The following is a 20,435-nucleotide window of genomic DNA, read 5'->3' on the forward strand; positions in this document are numbered from 1 at the left end:
AAAACAAACAAACCGCACTTCCTGGTAGAGCTGGTTCTATAAACCGAAAATGGTCGACAACGACCAAACCGACCACTTACCGTGGACATTTTGCTGATATCATTCAGTACGATAAAATCCCCTAAAAAGGTTCCTACAAGAGAAGTGTGAAGTTTGCCAACATGGGTAATTGTTAAATGGGGCAACGGATAGCTACAACATTCAAAGTAGTAGGAGTTGAGGGTAATATATATATATATATTTTTAAATTAAATACTACGGTGCACATTAATATCATTAAACGTATCGTTATAATTCAGTCCATTTATCAGGATATGGATAAATGAATGAACCGTGACCAACAACGATGAATCTGTGGGCAGCACCTGTTTTCTCAGCTGCCACCTACCGTGTGTGTAATGCTATCACACATCCGAACCTTCCTCCCACCACCAATCACCAACCGCCCACCTCGGCATTACACCACAGACATGGGTCAGAAAGGAAAGACGGTAGACTTTCAGAGAGTTAGTAGACATGACACAATAGAATCAATCCACATCGGTGGTGATATGATCAGTGTGACAGCCAGGTATTATTTTGATTTCCAAAGACGACAGTATGTTCTATGGCTGGGTGATTTGAAAGGCCTGACACAATATGCATATCATCAGTTTTCAGCACGATACTGGCACATTTCTGCAGGGGTGACATGTGAACTAAAGCCACAAGTTCAATGGCTTCTAAATTAGAAGGTGTGGCACCTGGAGATTGTCCGAGGCACATTTATGTATTGATAACATATTTCATGGGCATTGATGTTGTCGTATAATGCTCTAACACATCATAGTCACTTTACTGTAAAGTACGGATTTTTGTCAATACCAGCCAGCCTTACAACAGTCCTCAGAGCAGGAGGGATCAGTCATGCCTTTTAGATCCTAATGATGAGTGAGATATTGACAGGAGGGAGCTGATCCTAGATCAACACTCGGAGATGCTTTTTGAAGACGCGTCCTAGTTTTTTTTATTCTCTAATCTCTACCATAGAGGAGACAAGCACAGTGTCTGGAATCCAGCTATGCAACCACAGTGACGCCTACCTCGGGATTCCTGCGCTGTATCGACTTATCAAGATCATATTACAGACCGTGTACCACGCTGGTTCTCTCTGACATCCTTGTTGAGATGTCTGATGTGATGCGTGGGACTGCAATGGAAGCGCATGGGAAGCTACTATCCATTCCATACATACAGTGAATGTGTACGTACATTCACATGTCAGTTTGTGTGAGGGATTGGTGACTTGGTTTAGACAAGATGTCGTCCTAACCGTAGGCTGATAAGACAGAATTAACAAAAGCACAATGAGAAGAAAAGATGTAGAAAACAAGACCGCAACCATCACACCTGTCATGATGGGCTGTCAGATGGGACTGGGAAAGGGAGGGAAAGGTAGAGCGAGAGAGAGAGCGAGAGAGCGAGAGAGCGAGAGAGGAGAACGACCAGAGAGGGAGAACGACCAGAAAGAGAGAGAGAGAGGGAGAACGACCAGAAAGAGAGAGAGAGAGGGAGAACGACCAGAAAGAGAGAGAGAGAGAGAGAGAGAGAACGACCAGAGAGAGAGAGAGAGGAGAATGACCAGAGAGAGAGAGAGAGGGAGAACGACGAGAGAGAGAGGGAGAACGACCAGAGAGAGAGAGAGAACGACCAGAGAGAGAGAGAGAACGACCAGAGAGAGAGAGAGAGAGGGAGAACGACCAGAGAGAGAGAGAGAGAGAGAGGGAGAACGACCAGAGAGAGAGAGAGAGAGAACGACCAGAGAGAGAGAGAGAGAGAGAGAGAGAACGACCAGAGAGAGAGAGAGAGAGAGAGGGAGAACGACCAGAGAGAGAGAGAGAGAGAGAGGGAGAACGACCAGAGAGAGAGAGAGAGAGAGAGAGGGAGAACGACCAGAGAGAGAGAGAGAGAGGGAGAACGACCAGAGAGAGAGAGAGAGAGGGAGAACGACCAGAGAGAGAGAGAGAGGGAGAACGACCAGAGAGAGAGAGAGAGGGAGAACGACCAGAGAGAGAGAGAGAGGGAGAACGACCAGAGAGAGAGAGAGGGAGAACGACCAGAGAGAGAGAGAGGGAGAACGACCAGAGAGAGAGAGAGAGGGAGAACGACCAGAGAGAGAGAGAGAGGGAGAACGACCAGAGAGAGAGAGAGAGGGAGAACGACCAGAGAGAGAGAGAGAGGGAGAACGACCAGAGAGAGAGAGGGAGAGAGAGAGAGAGGGAGAACGACCAGAGAGAGAGAGAGAGAGAGAGAGAGAGAGAGAGAGAGAGAGGGAGAACGACCAGAGAGAGAGGGAGAGAGGAGAACGACCAGAGAGAGAAGAACGACCAGAGAGAGAGAGAGGAGAACGACCAGAGAGAGAGAGCGAGTTAAGAATGAACCCAAAGATGAAGAGGAGCGAAAAAGGCCAAGGAAGAGGCATTATTGTCAGCAGAACCAACTTGGATGATAAACAGACATCAGGAGGGAAAGGAGGAAAGAAAGGAGAGCTAAAGAGGCCTCTTCGATGAGAGAAGGGGGATGAAGAAATGGAGAAGAATGAAAGAGCAGGGAAGAGCTACTCTCTGAAAAGAGGAAGTGAACAGGTGAAACGGGGAGGTGGGAGGGGAGTGGGGGTACAGGGACGATCTTTGGAGGTGACAAGGACAAACGGGCTCTTGCTGTGTTCTGCTCAACCCAGTAAATCACCAACACAGTGCCTGTCCAAAACGCCACCCCCTTCCTCTCTACCTTCCCTCTGTCCTTTCAGCTCCACTCGCAAAGGAGACAATCACACAGACAAACACACACACACACACACACACACACACAGAGACGTACACACACACAGAGACACACACAGAGACACACACAGAGGGAGCGAAGGTGGCCCTACTGTGAAGGAAGATGAAGATTTATGTGTCCCAGCCACACGCATAGCGAGTGAACAGCACAGGTTCCCTGATGCTGTAGAATAGGTGAGTGTGGGTGTTTAGTAACAATGTTCCACAGTTTAACCAAAGACAATACAGTATGAAGATGGGCAGAAACTGCCTCTCCAATAGAAATCCCTGATCATACTTTTGGTATTTATTATTAGGATCCCCATTAGCCGCTGCAAAAGCACACGTGCAGGCGATGTCGTTGGCTAGCTAAGCTCACGTGCAGGCGATGTCGTTGGCTAGCTAAGCTCACGTGCAGGCGATGTCGTTGGCTAGCTAAGCTCACGTGCAGGCGATGTCGTTGGCTAGCTAAGCTCACGGGCAGGCGATGTCGTTGGCTAGCTAAGCTCACGTGCAGGCGATGTCGTTGGCTAGCTAAGCTCACGTGCAGGCGATGTCGTTGGCTAGCTAAGCTCACGTGCAGGCGATGTCGTTGGCTAGCTAAGCTCACGTGCAGACAATGTCGTTGGCTAGCTAAGCTCACGTGCAGGCGATGTCGTTGGCTAGCTAAGCTCACGTGCAGGCGATGTCGTTGGCTAGCTAAGCTCACGTGCAGGCCGTAAAATCAAAAGGCAAAGTTTTTTTTTAATGAAAATGTCAACGTGTCGGTTTGTCACTTTCACGAGGTTGGTCGTAATAACATGCTCGACTATTTAAAGACGTCGTCTCCAATCTAGGTTGTGACTGTAGATTTCAAGATTAAATGAACAACTAAAAAGGAAACATTTTTCACTTCTCTCATTGACTTCTCAAACCCCCTGCCTGGTCGGTTTGGTCCGTTTCGCAAGCATTCCCAGGAGTCTCACGATGTTTAGAAACTCGGGTGGTTCAACACTGCGAACTGGGCGGCTAAAACTGCACAGTCAGACTGCGACTGCAGCAGAGCCAACAGGTCCCTACTGCGAAGGGATTTGGCCCGTGTCCGCGCGCGTCCGACCTACACACGCCTGTATGTGTGCAGGAATCCGTTGTTAAACGAAACACACACAGAGGCAATACACTTCCATTGTCCTTGAGACATGGGAATATTATATATGACCTCACAAATGGTAGCCAAGTGGATTGTGTACGCATGGAGAAGAAGAAAGGGAAGGTAGGAGACCCTCATTTCTGCCTTGAATGTCAATTAGCTTGAGGAATATCCCCAGGAAAGCTTGCTATCATTATTTGTATGTTAATTATTTCACTAATTGCATTCAACCTGCATCTGTCGAAGCTTTGTGCGCGGAGACACTGAGGAATGAACCCCAGAAGTGTTGGCCCTCAGGACACAGACAGATAAGGGATGTTTAGATATGAATTAACCAACGAGAGATGGCACAGTATCTCACATTTGTTTTGGTGCCATCGTGCCCTATCATATGGGACATACTGAGAGAAACTCCCCTGAAACTGCTTTTAATAAGCTCGGTCATTGTAAATGTCAATTGTTTCGTGTTAAAGACAATACAATTAAGTAAAATCCCTCATGAATTTGTCTCTCTCTCCTCTCTACACATGCCTGTGGGCACCTACAGTCTAAGGAGACAAAACACAACTGAAATGACTATGCCTCCCTACTGTACCTATTATTAACATTGACAACATTATAGCCAAAGGAGAACAACTAGACAACGAGCAATGTGGTCACTCACATTCCTGGAGGAAGGGGGGGTGAGTAAGAGTGGCCGGAACCCTGAGGGTCCACTTAAGCTAATTAATGGCTTTTGGGGGAGCTCTAAGCAGTCTTCCATTAGACAAATGAGCAGGAGGGAGCTTTCACATGGGGAGTAATGGCCACCCCACCGTAATCACTCTTTCATTCTAATCAGGATTTCTTTAATGAACAAGCAATCGCTTGTGCTCAGGAAACAGAATAGCTGTATTCAATTAAAAGAACTGATCTAAAAGCTATAGGGGGAGCAGGCCAATAGGGCTGAGATCAGGTAAGAGAGCAGGGCTATCCATGAACCCGCTTTTCTTGGAAATCTTGGAAGTCAAATTTGTCTTAGTCAACCGCTTGATGTTGTGTAATTTGCATATGCTAAATTGAGATGCTTTATCAAAAATCAGCCATTCGGCAGACCTATGATATTTCTTGTTTGGGCGTTGGGCAAGGTCAAGAGAGAGAACTGTATATGCACGAACCAAGGTTTGGACATCAGCCATTTTGTGCCATGATCCAAACATGCTAATCCAATCATGTTAACTGTGGAGTGTGAATATTGCATAGGCTTAGCCAGGGCACTTCTGGCATGTCTTAAATCATGAGACTCTTGGCACATCTTGGCAGATATGGCAGAGCACCAGGTGTCAGCGCAGAGATTCCCAGAGGATATTGTAGCTCCTATGGGTCACAAAACAAGGGTTACGCTATAAGTTACGCTGGTGACGTCAAATCAGTGCTTCGTCTCGTCTTAGTCATGCTCTACTTGATTGGAGGAGAACACTACCGGAACTAAATGTCAAATTGTCTGGGAAAAGCTTCCAAGAATAAGGATGGTGAGATGTCAAGGACTATAGGTTAGAGGTCATGGTGCATTGTTGCCATGTGAAGGTATTTCCCCTAACCAGGAAAACACGAGATGATGTCTGATGAGATGACGTCTGAGGAGTCCGATGAGACGGAGATTGGTTCAAGATCACATCATAATCCCAAAAATATAGTAAAAGCTTACAGGTTGAATAATGGAGTTTCGGTTTTTGGGAGTAAAAAAAAAAAGATTGCAACATGTGTAGTTTGATATCTGCGGTGCTTTTTCCTCCACTGTTAAAATGTCGTCCCAAAACTCCAAAGTAAAAACCCCCAAACGTTTAAAGTTCACAGGATCAAGAAGGTCTAGGCTATGTTCAGACTGGAGGGAAAATGCTAGCTGGTACTCTGTGGTGCTTGATACAGTATCTGGCACAGCACTGTGATATGTACTAGAGGAAGCTAAGAGCCATAGACTACACTATGCCATGGCACATTAAGAACTAGAATCGAATCGCTAAAGGACGCAAAAGGTACGTGACACAGGATTAAATGGGAGGCTTACTTGAGGGTGTAAAAGCCAGAAAATAGTGCTATATTTGGAGTCATTTAGTAGATATATAGGGTGTGGAGATTAATTTCTCAGCTGAGTCATCATATTACATGCGCTGCAAGTGGGGTTCCATCGCTCTGAGCCTTTGAGGAAATTGTTATTTGGGGTTTTTGCTAATAGATTTAAAAATTGTTGACGCTTCATATCAAGGGTTCTAGCTTGGAGGAATGGAGTACGCTTCTTAAAAATGGTTTGTAGGGGGATCAAAGACATGTTTGCTTTCTTTTTTTGGGCAAATTAAAGTAATAAGGTGTTCTATAGTGTAAGGTATAGCCGAAGATAACATTCTGGAACACAGTAAAACTGGTCAATGCTCTGGTAACATACCTTTGACCTTCATACATACCTCAGAAAACGTGTATCCCTCTCTAGCCCGCTTTCCACCAAACATGGCAGTCTCTAAGGGCTAAATCAGGACAAGTATACCCTCCACCCCATTGATCTGTGCCACCACAACTCTGCAGTGACAATTTAACTGAGGGGAAATACCTTCACATGGCAGTTCATCTGCCCTTCTGGGCTCAAGGAGGGGGGGGCTTATAGCACTTTACAGGGGGGGGGGGGGGGGGGGTTCTGATCTGGTTTAATCCACAGACGGATGTAGACCCTCCCTGACAACTGGACTGAGCAGCTCAAGCTTCTATCTCCCCCTTTACCAAGTACAGCCCTGCCCAGGGAGCCAGAACTGTCAGCTTAACCCCTTCTTCTACCATACCACCATTTAAAGACTTTTAGATCTTAACCCACCATGTGCTTTAAAAAGTTCTGAGCAAAAACATGGAGACTATGGGTGGTTGATTGCTTCCTCTGGTAAGACATATACTTTAACCAAATAGGAATGGTAAATTGATAAGGAAGTATGAGGCGGCACACCAGAAACAACTTGACTACTTGCAGTTAAACCCACGCAAGCTTTTAATAAGTGTAATGTCCTCTCTGACTCCTCAGACTGAGAATCCCCCAATTCTCCAAAGCCCCTTCTCACAGGTGAGGTCACATGACATGGTAAAAGTCTTGTTGCCATGGACGCCAGGCTCTCCCAGACTTGACCCTTTACCTCAATTACACTTCCAACCCATCTAAACAAGTCATTTGTTAGAGAAACAATAAATAATTATTTTTTGTTGCATTTTCACCAAACACTCCTTTCTGAGTCAGCCACAACTTACCAACTTGTCACTCAAAAGGATATATTTCAAAAGTCTACAAACCCCTGTACACAGAAGGATGCACGCAATGCACACAAAGACGAAAGAAAAGAGTTGTGGACTGACATTTGAAGAAACACAAGCAACAACCATAAGGTTAATGGTTTCTTCCATCTCCACTGAGTAATGGTCAAAATGGATGTCTAAGGGAGAAGGAGTATTAGACCCATCTTCCCCTGAATAAAGTTCAAAAGGCTTAGAAGTGTTTCTCCATTTCCTTGTGAGCATCAAGTCACCCCAACTATGCAGTGCATGCCTCTCCCTCTCATCCTCCCTTCCCCCCACTCACTCCATCTTCCCTAGACCCTGCTAAATCAGATTAGGGCAGAGTGGGTGGGACTAACGTGTCACCGCCCATGATTTTGATGGCTATGACTAGTCTGAAAATGTCAACAAAGCGCATCCACCCCCTTAACCCCCACTCCCTGCTTGTACATTACGGGAGCAATGTGCCGAACAGAAAGGGAGGAGATGAGCGACAGGAGGTCAAAGCATTTGAACTAACTGCCCATCCCTCGGGGAGAACGATGGCCCCCTCTCATTGAAGCCACGGAGGTTCAAGGCCTGCCGCGGTACTGCAGGCATTGTTAGCAGAAAACAGGATCCCCTATTATAGTGAATCGATCCTTGTCGATCTACATGTAAACAAATACACATTTTGAAGACAATCATGGTACCAATAATTGCGTCTAACAAACCAGATTTATGTCCTTGAATCAATTATTTAAAAATTGCACAAACTCTGCATGTTATGTCTCCATGAGACACCATCTTAAGCGACTTAAATTTGGCTGCAATGCGCTGTTGAGGTTTCACGTAGGAATGAATGGTTTCACGTGATCGATGGCTTTGTCCATTCATATATACAGTCATTGGTACCCCCAATCCCCACCTTCCCCTGTCAGTCTCTAAGCTGTGATAAAGGCATGTTCTTGATTATGTCTGTCCCTATAAAAATGCAACTGCTGCGCAAAAGCTAGCACTATAATGACCTATAGATATTGAATACATTAAGTGCCCTTTCAGGTATTCAATTTCATTAATACTTATACCTAAAATGTAAAATATCAAAAGTTTGTGAATGGAGGTACAGTAGAACATCAGACAATTTTGTTTTGTCCCGAGTTTTGGTTCAAATGATGTGGAGTATCTGAGGTAAATCTGAAATTCACTGAAGAAATCCTCGGACATCTTGAAATGAGCAGTCCATCCAAATCCCATTTGGAAAGTGATACACAGGGAGAAAGGAACATTTTGTGCTAATAACTGTAAAATAGGCAGCAACGATTGACAGTAATTGCTCCAGATGGTAATAGCTCCACAGCATAAAGCCACAATGCTTCAGCCCTTTCATCTGTGAGAGGAAATGAGGAAATGGAGCATTACCTGAGGAGCTGCTGGATAAGAGAACATCTATAAAATGCCACAAGTAATGGGTCTAAAAGACATCTAGTTAGGCATGTTAGATTCAAAGGAATCCGTTCAAAAGGATCCCTGTGACTTTGGTTCTTATGCTATTTCACAATTATCATCAAGTGTACAGCAATTAGGCCTACATTCTACAATTTGTACATTCAGAATAACCCGAATTCCGCCAAAAAAGGATTGCAGTTCTATTTGATTTCAGTCACTTTTTTGATTTGAATGAAATGTTCTATTCATCATTTGTCCATGTTAGAAGTAGTCAAAGTCACTTTTTGGACCTGAATGTCAAAACATTTAGGAGATAGAGGTGCTCAAAGTTGAGCCATTTTGCACACCCCAGTCTACCATGAGACATCCATGTCTCCCTCACAGGAAAAGAGAAACGGTTGAGTTGGACATCATTTAAAAGCCCCCAGACAGGATTGTCAAAAGTACTGTATTTAATAATTTATTTAAAAAAAAAAGTTTTGTAATAAAAATGTAATTGTTTAACCTTTAATGTAAATTATTTAAAAACATGTCAACTCTGATAATTTTTCATTTTTGCATATGTTGTAGCTTTTTGCCATTATTTGCCATAAACTGAGATGTTTGTGTTGTGCCCGCCATCGGTTGAGACAGAGCATGCTATTGAATACAGGATGGGTGTCATGTTTTGGCTGATAAATGTACTCGCTTTCAAATGGTAGCACAAAGATGGTTGGAGGTCCACACATCAGAGATTGTTGACGAACGGGAATAATCAGTTGTATTAAATGATACTGTCAAACTTAAAATAGGAAACCTATTGAAATCATAGAAATATAGATAATAGAATAGACATTCGATGGTGGGTGGACCAGCAGCCATTTTGTGGAAGTAACTAGAAGTGAAAATTTCAATTAAATTAAACTGTCTTTGAATGTACCAGCTAAATCGCAGTGGTCTGAAGGGATATGTTCATTCTATGAATTATATTTCTGATTGAAATGTCTCAACCAATGTACAACACCTCAGATTATGTCAAATATACAAAAATATGCAACATATGCAAAAACGTTTTTTTTTTTTTTAGTTTATGCGTTTAGATAATTGACGTTAAAAGGATAAAAAAATATAACTTTTTTTCAAGAAATGATTACAAAGTTTGACAACCCTGTTAAACGATCTCAAACTCAACGATGCATCTTTTCCAGTGATGAAGACATGGTCTCATGGTAGGGTGGGGTATGCTAAATAAGTCAACTCTGAGCAACTCTCTCGCATAAATGTTTTGGCATTCAGGTCCAAAAATTCCCTTTCTGACCCTTCTAACATGGGCAAATACCTTTGGAAAGTTTTTTTTAAATCTAAAATGGGTTCGGTCAAAAGATGATTGAAATGGAACGACCCGTAACAGATTTAGAACAGTTTACGGTTGCAATATGGGAATTGTTGCTTGACTTGATGTGACCACACACCGCACCTGAGAGGTACTTCACCTGGCTAATACGGTTCACATCAGTCGAAATCCCCCACAGCCTAAACGGCTAACGTGCAGAAAAATGTGATCTGAAATGTGATGCCCTAGATAAGCGGCCCTGCTCAACCAACAAATGTTGCTGGATGTGTTCCATGCGGTCACTCAAACAGGTCAGAGCCTTTCCCATGGGATCCTTGTGGCGCCCTGAGGCAACCTCGGAGACGCAGCACATCTTCAACCCAATAACAGGAGAAAGAGAGGCTTGTTGAGACAAGCATTTTTATCAAAACACACGTTATTGGGTGGCCGCATCAAACAAATTGGCCAGCTTCGCACTGGGACTCATTAATCTGGCTGTCACAGGACACATTTGTACAAAGAAACCCAGAGGCCTCTGGTCCACTAAGCCGCAAGTCTCCATTTGTAGGCCTATTCTTTAGGCATCTCCTCAGATTTCCATCACATTAGCGTTCTCTCTGTCATTCTCCATAACTTTAAAATGATCTGTTAGTAACACATAAAGAGGAGGACAAAGAATCACTCTTACCTCAGCTTCTGAATCATCCAACAAAGGCGGTGGGATTCGATGAGCCAAACCGGTACAGAGTGAACATCCAAACCAGGAGATTGAGTAGAAATCCAAATCAGAACAAGATTCTGAATGGTTCCGAGATGGAGGTGGTGTGGGCTGAATTCTTCCTTCCAACTGGCTGAGTACCTGTGGGGAACAAAAGTAAAGAAAAGAGAGCGAGCAAATTAGAGAGAGGGCTTGAGCATGCCAAGAGGCGACACATCCACATTAATCCTTATCCAAACTCATTAAGAGTTTTTCAGTAGCCCTGTTCGAGAGGAGTCAGATTCCTCCGAGGTTGTTTATATCAGAGAACAGTAGCGGTCAGCTTTACCATCGTCCTACTAAAAAGCCTGACTCCTTCAGGAACCACAGCCCAAATAAACACAGCTCAGAGGTGGGAAATTCTGCCACTGAATGGAGTCCCTGTCTTGTTTTATTTCCATCAGTTCAGCACTTCATTGATTGCGTAGGTCAGTTGCAAAGATGTAGGCGAAGGAGTTCCTATATTGAGAGTAGCTTCCCCAGGAGCACAGCTACACTATATATACACAAATGTATGTGGACACCCCGTCAAATTTCAGACACACCCATTGCTAAAATTGAGCACACCGCCATGCAATCTCCATAGACAAACATTGGCAGTAGAATGACCTTACTGAAGAGCTCAGTGACTTTCAATGCGGCACAGTCATAGGATGCCACCTTTCCAACAAGTCCGTTTGTCAAATTTCTGCCCTGCTAGAGCTGCCCGGTCAACAGTAAGTGCTGTTATTGTGAAGCTGAAATGTCTAGGAGCAACTACAGTTCGGCCTCAAAGTGGTAGGCAACATAAGCTCGCAGAACGGGACCGCCGAGTGAGTGCTGAAGCACGCAGCGTGTAAAAATAGTCTGTTCTCAGTTGCAACACTCACTACAAAGTTCCAAACTGCCCCTGGAAGCAACGTCAGCACAATAACTATTCGTTGGGAGCTTAATGAAATGGGTTTCCATGGCCGAGCAGCCCCACACTACAACACTGCCCCTTGCGCATGGTGAAGTGTTGTAAATCTCGCTGAAATTGGACTACGGAGCAGTGGAAACGCATTCTCTGGAGTGATGAATCACGCTTTACCATCTGGCAGTCCAACTGACAAATTTGGGTTTGGCGGATGCCAAGAGAATGCTACCTGCCCTAATGCATAGTGCCCACTGTAAAGTTTGGTGGAGGAGGAAAAATGGTCTGGGGCTGTTTTTCATGGTTTGGACTAGGCCCCCTAGTTCCAGTGAAGGGACATCTTAATGTTACAGCATACAATGACATTCTAGATGATTCTGTGCTTCAAACTTTGTGGCAACAGTTTGGGGAAGGCCCTTTCCTGTTTCAGCATGACAATGCCCCCATGCACAAAGCGAGGTCCATACAGAAATGGTTTGTCAAGATTGGTTTGGAAGAACTTGACTGGCGTGCACAGAGCCCTGACCTGAACCCCATCGGACACCTTTGGGATGAATTGGAATGCCGACTGTTAGCCAGGACTAATCGCCCAACATCAGTGCCCAACCTCACTAATGCTCTTGTGGCTGAATGGAAGCAAGTTCCAACATCTAGTGGAAAGGCTTCCCAGAAGAGTGGGGGCTGTTATAGCAGCAAAGGGGGGACCCAACTCCATAATAATGCCCATGATTTTGGAATGAGATGTTTGAAGAGCAGGCGTCCACATACTTTTGGTCATGTAATGTACATATCAGCCCAAAAATGCAGAACATGTCTCCATGTTCTGAAGAGAACGAGGGGAAATTGGGGCAATTAGCAGGTCTGTATCTTTTGGATCGGTTGCGTTTGTGCTGGAATCCAACCAACTAGTTGTCTTTCCTAAGTGAACCAGATCTGTTTTATACAGCATGGGCCTCTTTTTCCTCGCTAAACCGCCACTAGTTAACATAATATATACAGAAACAGAGGCCTCTTTCCATGTGCGGCCCGGGCCAAGTCTAACGCAGCTAACTGCCATCTGGATTCAGAGGGGGGCAGGAGCGTCCTCGTTTGAAGTTCCAGAGGCCTTTCAATGTGCCGTGGCGTTTGCCCTCTCCCTGACAGAAACACGCTGCCTTTCCCATCGACTTCCTGATTGTGTTTAGCACAGGCTTTCAGCACAGCTGCTCGGGATGATTTCCCCCCCCCCTCGCTCCCTTGAACACACTTACTGAGCGCAAGAGGAAATTATTCCCCAAGCAGGGCACCCCAGCCAGACTCGGATATCAGGCGGTTGGCCCCAACGCACGGCTGTTAAGAGTTGAAGCCAGCCAATATGTCATGGTCTGGGGGAGTTTGGTACAAAGAGGAAATGTTGGAAAGGACATTCTGAACACATTGGGTGGCACTGATAGTGTCATCAGTGTTCAGGGTGGACCCATGATTCAGATAACTGGCCCTTTTAGGGAGTCTATACGTCAGGCCTTATTAGCCCACAGGTTGGTATGTGATCTAAAATGGAAAGCTACTGGAAAGTTCTTTGTGGGGGCCGAAATGCATCCTCTGAAATTGGAAAACGCCACAGCCGGAGGAATCAAAGTGGTAGAGTACAGAGAGAGATTTAAAAAATAATACTGTATTTGTGCTGAGGAGGGTGAGGGCAGCTGAACATGTGGTCCCTGAATAGTTTATTTGGCAACCTGTGCCCCAAGACACAAACCAGAGCCTTTGGGCTTAGCTGAGATTTATCAAAACCCTGGCCTCGTGTTCTGTGCTAACAGTTGAGCTAACCTCAACCTCTAAAACTGGGGGAGGGTTGAGGTTAAGGGGAGACACAGAAAACCTTTAGCAGGAGAAATTAGCTATTGTCATGACTTTAAGAATCCTATTTCCACAAAGTCCTTGTTTTTCCCCTTTAATCTGTTCCTAGGTCAACTTAAATCCTTTTCCCCCAAAAAAACATTCCTCCTCTGTCATGGCTTGTTACTTTGTTAGGAGGGGGTTTTGTGTTTCCCTCCAAAAGTAGCTTGCCCGTCAACAAAGGACCTGTCATTGGGAATTAGCCTGGGGCAGGACGTTTCTAGTTTAACTGAATCTGGCACTTGTTCTGGGTCCTAAGTGTGTCCATTGTGGCTCAGATCAGCACAGAAAACAAGAAAATATGATTCTCGAAACCCGACCCCTCCTCCCTCGCTATACGATCAAAGCATGTTTTGCTGTAGGCTGACTGGGCAGGAGGTCAGCCAAGCGGGTCCGGCGTTTAAGAGCATTTCATATCTGGGTCGTGACCGAATTGCCTACTCATAACACTAGGACTAGTCAGATGTTTGCCAAAAAAAACGATTGCAACAATGAGTGGGATTTCAGTGTTAAAGAACAGAACAGTGAAGGATAAATTAGAGATTTCTGTGGACCAAGTTTGAAAGTATTTGACAAACCTTTTTAATTAAATACTTGAAGATTCGGATTGCTACAAAGCCAAATATAATGGCAAATTATTTAATGAACATTAAAATAAAGCTGGAATTGGGATTTCTTCCTACAATTAGTTGGCTATTTTCTCTGCTTCTCACGGGGTGAATCGTCAAAAGGTCCAAGTTACTAATAAAAGCTTTATTTTCTCAAGCTTACAGTATCTCACATTCTGTTCAGCAACCACTCCTATTCCAACACAAGTCACATGACGCCAAGTGGACTTAGGCTTAGAATGGGACAAATAGTGATGGGGGGAAAAAACGACACTCAAAACATAACACGGGACAAAAATATGAAAATACATCATGCTGGTTTAGACAACACCAGAAGCATCAGAGTCCATTGTGCATTTTAGTTCAGAGAGTGGGATCTCAAAAAAATTGGAACACCAGTAGGTGGCGAGACATGTCATACCAACCAAAGCTATTCTTTTCACTAGCACTTGCAGCTACGAAGTCCATAAACATCTTCCTAATTAAGGGAAACAACTTAAGGGAACACGTTAAAATCCTGAAAGAAACCGCCAAACACAACACTGCATTTAAACGTACTCGTCATTCAATAGAGCCGAGAGTACAGGGAGTAGGCCTACGTGTGACTATCAGAATTCCTGCTTCTCATACCCAACCCTGACCCAGTCTCCTGGTGCTTGATCCAAGATGATGAATAGCTAAGATGTCCCCGTTAGGGAATGAGCGATTAATCAAACAGATGCTGACCTTGGGGGGAGGGGGAGGGAGAAAGACAGGGTATCCAGGGGTGATTTCTGACATCACCTTGGCGAAAAGGAATAGTCGACCACCTGTGTCCCGACAAGACCCCGATGGTCTTAGTGTAGAGTGACATCAAAAAAGGCTTCAGACTTAGGAACCCAGACGACCAAAGAATGAGATGGCCTTAAATGCAACATTTGAAAGGATGTTCAAGATCCAATACGTCTTGCGTGTCCCATTCAAAATCAGAATGAACCCAAAGTGAGGAAAATTCCTGTTCATCTTGGGAGAAAAAAATAAAAATCGAACCTCAAACCCATTTTATTTGACAAAAATACAATATTAGCCACCAAACTAATATTCCAATTAGCCCTTTATATCTGACTGACGTGATAATAGGCTACTTCTGTTGGGGAAATGAGCTTTACACCTCTCGAACGAGATCGAATAGGTTAGAAAGTGTGAAATTTAAGTTCCAGAGGCCAGGAAAAGGTTGCAGTTGACCTCATCTCGGAATTTCATCATCAGCTACATGATACAATTTGCCGATGACCCCCTTGACATTTCAGAGAGCCACTGGTTGAACAGTAGCATTTCAAATTCAGAGGGGAGGGAGAGCAAGAGGGGGAAAAAAAGAGACTGTGAGAGAATGAGAGAAAGAATGATTCTGAAGGTAGACCGTTATTACATTTCTGTATTGGATATCTATTTGATCATCTACAGTACCAGTGAACATTTTGGACACACCTACTCATTCAAGGGTTTTTCTTTATTTGTACTATTTTCTACATTGTAGAGTAAGTGAACGGACGATCTTTGCATGTGTGGTTCCCACCGTAAAGTTGTCAGTGATTTATTTAGAATTCAAGGCACACTTAACCAGCATGGCTACCACAGCATTCTACAGCGATACGCCATCCCATCTGGTTTGCGCTTAGTGGGACTATCATTTGTTTTTTTAATAGGACAATGACTCAACACACCTCCAGGCTGTGTAACGGCTATTTGACCAAGAAGGAGAGTGATGGAGTGCTGCATCAGATGACCTGGCCTCCACAATCACCCGACCTCAACCCAACTGAGATGGTTTGGGATGAGTTGGACGGCAGAGTGAAGGAAAAGCAGCCAACAAGTGCTCAGCATGTGGGAACTTCTTCAAGACTGTTGGAAAAGCATTCCAGGTGAAACTGGTACTGTTCATATCTTTAGCATTATAGCGTCTAATCTTATTGCTCTCGCTGTTTTTATAATTGTCATTTACTGTATATCACTTCTCTTTGGCAACATCGGCCTCGTCATTCATGCTATTAAACGCAGATTGAATTTTAGAGAGAGAGAACGAAAGAGAAAGAGAGATGCCTTGCCTTGGCTATGCTGGACTGAAGGACAAAGCAACTTGTTTTCTACAGACGCTTTCTCCACCCCCATCCCAGAGGATTGTGAGATAATGAACAGCGTAGCCTTGCCTCATGTGAACTCAATCCAACTCCCTCATCACCAGCCCAATCTAACACCTGACTACAGACAGAGAGGCTCTTCAGCTTTTCAACATACCACAACCTCCTCTCGCCTAGACAAGAGTTTACCTAGGTATGCCCTGAGAGAGCGAGAGCGAGCGAAATAAGGAAAAAAACAAGCAAAGAGAGAGAGAAAAGCCTAGAGAGAACAGAGAAAGTAGAAAGAGGCAGAAAAGGAGAGAGACGTCAAAGAGACGTCAGGGCCTGACGATAAACCCACACAGTTGACTCATGGGCCAGACAAGCGCCTCTGGACAGAAATGGACCCATATTCCCAAATGTTGTCATGATACTAGAATTTTGACTTTGATACCAATATCAGGTTTAGTATCACAATACAATGTATACTCAATCCCAAACAATACCACAGCTAAAAAAAAAAAGACATATTAGCCAAAGTCACAGAATTGCACTTGACCAAGACAGAAACACAGCTACTGCTCTGTTCAATCATTAGGTCATCTTTTGAGTTCAATATCATCGAATTTGAACATTAAGTAACATTTTCTGAAATGTGCATATTTTTCATTATGGCGTCACAAACAAAGTGCGAGGGTAGTGAATTCAGCTGTTAGCTGGCAAAAAAAGCTAGCCTACAATTAAAGCTGGAATCTACAGGTATCGTCTTGCGATGCAAGTGTTCTGTGGACATTGTGTTGTGAACAGTAATGAACCGTTTCAACGTGCTGCGTTGCATTATTCAGGTGTGTTAACCTCTGTGCAGTATGAGGGGAGCTAACAATGCAGGCCCGACAGCTCGAGCAATGAATGAGTCAGTGGATCAGGCTATTTGCTCTTCTCGCTATAAAAAAAGGGGCTGCGCTGTTAGACTTGAACCTCTCCATCCCGCGAGGCACATTTGATAGAAGTACCGAACGTAACAAATATTCTGGTACCAAATGTGTTTTTCGTTTGTATCGGAAAAAGTACTGAAGTTTCAGTTTACCGCGCGGCACTAATAGGGACAGCTACAAACCAGGGGCACCGAGTGAGCTCCTACAGCTACAAACCAGGGGCACCGAGTGAGCTCCTACAGCTACAGAGTAACATATTCCATGAGCGTATCAGAACGTTTCGCACACCAAAAGGAGTTGCTATCAAATATTGCTTTGTATCGTCTAAACCACAGCGGGAGCCATAGAAGACCCTCTTCCGTGTTTTTGGAAACACTGTGGGACGTGGATAAAATCGCGACATTCCATTTGGGCCATGTACAGATCACTTGACCCCCCTCCTTGCTTCATGACCTAGCTGACCCAGCACGGTGCGGATGCCCTATGGTGGAAAAGGGATTTTTCTTGTGTGTGTGTGTGTGTGTGTGTGTGTGTGTGTGTGTGTGTGTGTGTGTGTGTGTGTGGTTGGCTAGTGTGTCAGAGCAGAGAAGCTCAATCAGACTGTCTTGACAACTTGCTCAGAAAGGAATCAAAGTGACTCTTCTCCATCAGTCAACAGAAGGCACAAAGTACGCTGTAATCTTTCCCCCAACATGTCAGATCAGAGGTCAGCTTTGTCCGTTTAGGCCATCTAAGCTCATATCTGGACAGTCTCTATCAAACTAACTTGGCCAATAACAGATTGTTTCTAGAAACCTGAGCTTTTTTGAAGTCACATCTGCCTCCATGGTTGTACCTCAATAGTCTAAAATGGCAGACTTGTTTTGTTTTTCAGATCAGTGCAGATGAAGGAATGGGACAAGAACAAGCCACTGTAGAGTATTGTCCATTCTGGTTCACTTTAGCCCAAACCAGACTCACTTCAGCCAGACAAACATGAGCCCAGACCCACGCCACGTGCTCCTGAGCGACCAGCCTCCACAGAGGTTTAGAGTAATAGAAAAACACAGCGGGTAACAGCATATAGCGGTTTGAGGCAGTCTTCCATAAGCTCTCCATCTCGGCTTACCCCATACTGTTTCCCATTTCTGGCACATCTTTCCAAGAAGCTAGTTAAAATAATTGAAGGGTGGGGGATTGGCGGAAAATCATTCTCCACTAATGGTGTGTTTCATACGATATTAGCTGCACGAGCACTACGAGAATCTGATTAGCTACTCCCGCTACTCTGACATTAGCATGCTAATCTAGGCCATAAAAGACACTGGCCCCGCCGAACATTGATTTTCATACTGGCAGGGAAATCAAAGCTCTGCTAAACCAATACAGCCATCTACCCCAATGACTCGGAAACAGCCAAGAGTGTATGGAAAGAGACAGACGTTAGCGCTAACTGTTAATTAAGAACATTACGCTCCGTGTATGGAAGGATGGAGCCATGATTTGGACCATCATTTTCATTAGAGTCCGGCAAAATAACCGGAGTGAACTTAGTACTACTTCTAAAACTAATGATTTATATTAAGTGTATTCTGTCGCAATTTATTAGGACTATTATTTTCCCGCAAGACATTTGAGTTGTCTTTTAACGTTTTGTCATATGTTTTACATTAAAACGTGACAACGGCCGATGGGCTAAACCCTACGTTGTAACTGCCATACCCACCTTGACACTTCAAAGAGCATTCACCGAACCAGTCAAGTCTTATTGTTCGATTGCCTGTTGCATTTCCCAAAGGTTAGTTCGTTTTTCTGGCCTTGTACTGCTCCTTGTGACGTGAGTAGTATTTCTCCTTGCTCAAATTATTTCCTGGATGCATCCTCCATACAATTTTAAAGACGAGACATTGTATTAAAAGGTGCCACACACAAAGACTTTGACCCTTTGGGTCATAGGGCAACATTTACATCTGCCAACTTCCTGGCATAGTAAAAGGGGAGAGTTTATTCTGAATATACTCTCTTAAGAACAAAAACAATGCGAATTCCTCACTCTGTCCTTCCTTCCTTATTTCACCCCAATCTCCCTTTCTCCTCAAAGCGCTCTTTCTCCCCCTTCTCTCGCTCTGTCAATCTCGCCCTCTATTTAATGTTTTCCCTTCTACTGATATGATCAACCCATTATTCACTGCAGTCAGGCCCAGAAGGGTGACATCACAGAGCCAGAGATAGATATTTAGGGAATACTGTGAAGTTAAAAACATTAGGTCAATCAGCAAATTACCATCATCAATTTGAGCATGCAAACACCATTAACAAACCGGTTGTGAATGTCTGAACCTGAGACCGACAAGCAACCTGCTTCCAGGTGAAATAATGGCAATGATGTTTACCATCGTTGAAATCCAGAGCTAGCAAAATCACTCTCCCTTTCTCCCTCTTACAGCTATGCGTCATCATCTCTCACAGAATGAGCCTCCCTTTGTCCATCAGCACACCACTGACGTTGACAAACTCTACATCTCTCTCTCTCTCTCTCTCTCCTTGGTTATTTCTCTTTGTCTTTTCCCAAACATGAACACAGGGGGAAATTGTTTAGGAGGGGGGGGGGGTGGTTTGAGGACAGGCAGTGCTTCAAACCCCCTTTGCAACCGCCCTGTACCCCCTGACCTTTGTCCCCCTTCACACACTCCCAGGTTTAAATATAGACCCTTTTTCCAAACCAAAGCCTGAACACCAGTCAGTCTCCTCTCTCCGCATATAACCCACACTGCCCAAACCACCAAGTCCTAAGAGACAAACCAGATGTTTGGTTCTGGTCCAGCCTGAGCTAGAGAGAGAGAAGAGGACATGGAACACTCCATCTGTCACCTGCTTCCTGTCTTCCTTCCAGTCGCCAGGCTTTCAACTGCCGTTCCATCTCTTACTGGTGACGCTATTATTTGCTAAAGATAGCTTGAAACTGGACCAGCGAATGAAACAGTCCTTGAGGTGATGTGCAACACATGCTGGTAAGGGTTGAGGAGATACTATAGGGGAGCAATGAATGAATATGAAACCCAATGAACAGCTCTGAAATCCAATATCTGGTTCCTTCCATTTTCTGCCTCATTTCATCTCTCAACCTGATTACAGAAATAATTTTCGAAAATGACTTCAGCCGGCAAATTAGCAGCACCAAATCATCAATTTCTCCCGTTGTCTAACCGCGCTACTGTAATTATTGTTCCATTAATTGCCATAGAGAGCCCTTGGAACAATTACAGAGACCAGATTTTTCACCCAGCTCCATGTGTTGCACAAAGCCAAGCAACGTTTTAAGTGCTTGGAAG

At 44.3% G+C, this 20,435-nt stretch overlaps 1 protein-coding gene across 4 annotated transcripts in view; it reads right to left on the reverse strand.

Annotated features, from left to right (window-relative positions):
• The window catches only part of LOC110496267 (semaphorin-6D), a 101,856-nt gene that overhangs the window by 68,130 nt on the left and 13,291 nt on the right, over window positions 1-20,435 (reverse strand). For all 4 annotated transcript variants that reach the window (XM_036952840.1, XM_036952839.1, XM_036952841.1 and 1 more), the window contains exon 2: window positions 10,647-10,817. The gene's annotated coding sequence lies outside the window, so the exon portion shown is untranslated. The remainder of the gene's footprint in view (window positions 1-10,646; window positions 10,818-20,435) is intronic.

The sequence above is a fragment of the Oncorhynchus mykiss genome, chromosome 18 (genome assembly GCF_013265735.2).
Source record: "Oncorhynchus mykiss isolate Arlee chromosome 18, USDA_OmykA_1.1, whole genome shotgun sequence".
NCBI classification, from domain to species: domain Eukaryota; kingdom Metazoa; phylum Chordata; class Actinopteri; order Salmoniformes; family Salmonidae; genus Oncorhynchus; species Oncorhynchus mykiss.